Source organism: Corylus avellana, chromosome ca6, assembly GCF_901000735.1.
Source record: "Corylus avellana chromosome ca6, CavTom2PMs-1.0".
Lineage (NCBI taxonomy): Eukaryota > Viridiplantae > Streptophyta > Magnoliopsida > Fagales > Betulaceae > Corylus > Corylus avellana.
In genome coordinates, this window is record NC_081546.1 from 28,973,816 (window position 1) to 28,976,980 (window position 3,165).

Sequence of the window (3,165 nt, forward strand, 5' to 3'; positions counted from 1 at the left end):
ATTGGCCCCTTCGCCAACTCGATGTCTTGAATGCCTTTTTACATGGTACTCTTGAGGAGGAAGTTTTCATGGAGCAACCTCAGGGGTTTGTTAGTACCCAATTTCCCCAACATGTTTGTAAACTACACAAGTCTCTTTATGGATTGAAGCAAGCCCCACGAGCATGGTTTCATCGTCTCTCACAAGCTCTAATTAATCTTGGGTTCATTGGCTCTTTGGTTGATTATTCATTATTTACTTATCATTCTACTGATGTGCATATCTTCATTTTAGTTTATGTGGATGACCTCATTATCACGGGTACTCACCATTGCTTTATTAATCAGTTGATTACATCCTTGAAGAAGGATTTTTCTATGAAAGATTTGGGTTCTCTTAATTATTTTTTGGGCATCAAAGTGGACCGTGACTCTACTGGTATTCATTTAACTCAAAGCAAATACATTGTTGATGTGTTACACCGATCTAAGATGGCTGATAAATCGTCTTCCACACCTATTGCATCGGGCTCTAAATTGGCTGCTTCATCTGGTGATCCTTTGGATGATCCTACTGAGTATCGCAGCATAGTTGGGGCCCTACAGTACTGCACTTTAACACGCCCAGAGATCTCATTTGCTGTCAATCAACTTTGCCAATATATGCACTCACCAACGACTGCCCATTGGTCTTTTGCAAAGCGTGTCCTTCGTTATTTAAAGGGATCTCTTCATCATGGTTTATTTTTTGGTAAAGGCTCCTTACAACTAAATGCATTTTGTGATTCCGATTGGGCTGGAAGCTTAGATGATAGACGATCCACCACAGGGTATGCTGTTTTTCTAGGCTCCTCCTTAGTGTCTTGGAGTGCTAAGAAACAACCTGTTGTTTCTCGATCAAGTACAGAATCTGAATACCGAGCTATGGCCTTTGTCACAGCTGAATTATATTGGGTTCGAATGCTCCTTTGTGATTTACGTGTCCCTATTTCATCTCCACCAACTCTTTGGTGTGATAATCTTGGGGCAATTTCACTTGCTTCTAACCCAGTATATCATGCTAGAACCAAGCATATTGAAGTAGATTATCATTTCATTAGGGAGAAGGTTGTTAACAAAGATATTCAGATTCGGTTCATCTCCACAGCTGCTCAACTTGCTGATCTTTTTACCAAAGGACTTACTTCATCCCGATTTCTTCTTCTACGCCACAAGCTTCTTGTTCGTGAACTCCCCAAATGCTTGAAGGGGGATGTTAAGATATTATCTACTACCAATGATTCCAAGTCAGCAGCTGGTATAACTGATAAGAGATTTTCAGTTCAAATATCAGATGATGATTATCACTTGGATAAGTCATCCTCTGATATTCAAACTTCTCTGTTGATAAGATAGATATCTGTATTATTTAAATGTATTATTTGAATTTTGTAATTTAGTTACATGTTATCTTTATCTTCATTTGTAAATCTACGAACTCTTCTATAAATGAAAGAATGGTCAGCAACATCAAGTAAGCTGCCATTTCCAGATATTCTCTGTTTTCCAAATATTCTCTGTTTCCGCACATTCACAAGGGTGGCCATATAATTTGTTTCACAAAATAGAGGGGATGATGGCCATGCGGGGAAGCAGCCAAGCTTTTGTATAAACTCTTTAATTTTTTTTTCTTAATCTCCACCGTACCGTTAAAGCGACACGTTTTCATACAAGAAAAACAAGGGTAAATTAATAATGCAAAAATGGTTCAGATGCATGCATGCAAGTGCTAGTCGCATGTAACTTTTTCCATTCAAACTAGCAACAAAAAGTCTTACAGATGAGTTAATTTGAAATATTTAGTGTTAAAACTAGTTTGATTGGAAGTTAAGGTTTAGTTGTTTACTCGGGACTTCAATTGGTGCTCAAAGGCTTGCTTAAATTTACGTTCGCCACTTTTGTGGCTGTATATGATAATTATCTTCAGTACTACGACTGAACTTGATGAAATCGGCTGAATTTTCTGATACTTTTTGTTTTTTTTTTTTTTTTGAATCTTCGATCTTATGCTGTTTAATTGGATGCATGTGTTGTTAGTGCATTGGAGTAAATGTTCAACTGCATATAGCTGGCCTTGCCAACTGATTATAATTATTCTAATAAATTTCTTTTGGTTTTGGATAGAAATTTCGTTGGAAAAACCAATGGGATGGATTAATGAAGCTACGTACAGATGATCAGATGTCATATATATATATATATATATATATAATGTAAAAAAAGGATATAGAACATGGGATCAAATAGCTAGCTAGTGACAATGTAACCCGCCGTTAAAAGAAGTATGACTTTACAAGAATGTTTTTTGATACGAAAAATTACTAATCAATTTTTTTGTATTTAAGATTTGATTAGGGATTTAATTAAGGATGATGAAAAAAAGGAACTGAAAAAAGAAAAACAAAAATAAATCTGTACATGTTCTTTTGTTTGAAATATTGTTTAAACATCCCTTGTTAGCCCCTATCATTTCGTCTCACGTACACGACATGGAAGCCTGACGCCAGCCACAGATTCGTCACGATCCTAGATAGCTACAATGGCAGTGGTCATGATTAATGGAACAGCTTACAATTAATATATATTAATCAATCATATATTTCAGATAATTTTAGTAGCAAGTAAATTACTCCAAGAGGGAGGGGGAATTGAAGGGTAAAAAGGAAAGCCTATATATACGCTTGGACTCTCTTCTCAAACCTCCAAGCAATACCTCTCATAGCTATAAGCGCTTATAATTAGCCTATCGCAAGCAAGAGCCTAGCTAGCTACTACCTCGCCTTCCCTTCAATGGCTTCGCTTAACGCATCCACTACAAGAAACTGACTCATCAGGGGCGACTTATTAAAGTCGCCGCTAATACTCAACTATTAGGGGTGACTTTTGAAAGTCGCCCCTAATAGTTATGTATTAGCGTCCACATCCAAGTGGACGCTAATAGCCGACCCAAAAGATGAATAATAGCGTCCACTCTACAGTGGACGCTAATAACTCGACCCTAATATTCTCGCGGGAAATATTCAAAAGGCGGGGAAAAGATCATTAGCGTCGACTTTACGAGTCGACGCTAATGGTTAATTATTAGGGTCGACTCAAGAGTGTGAGGAATTAAAAATAATAATAATAATAATAATTTTATTCACCAATA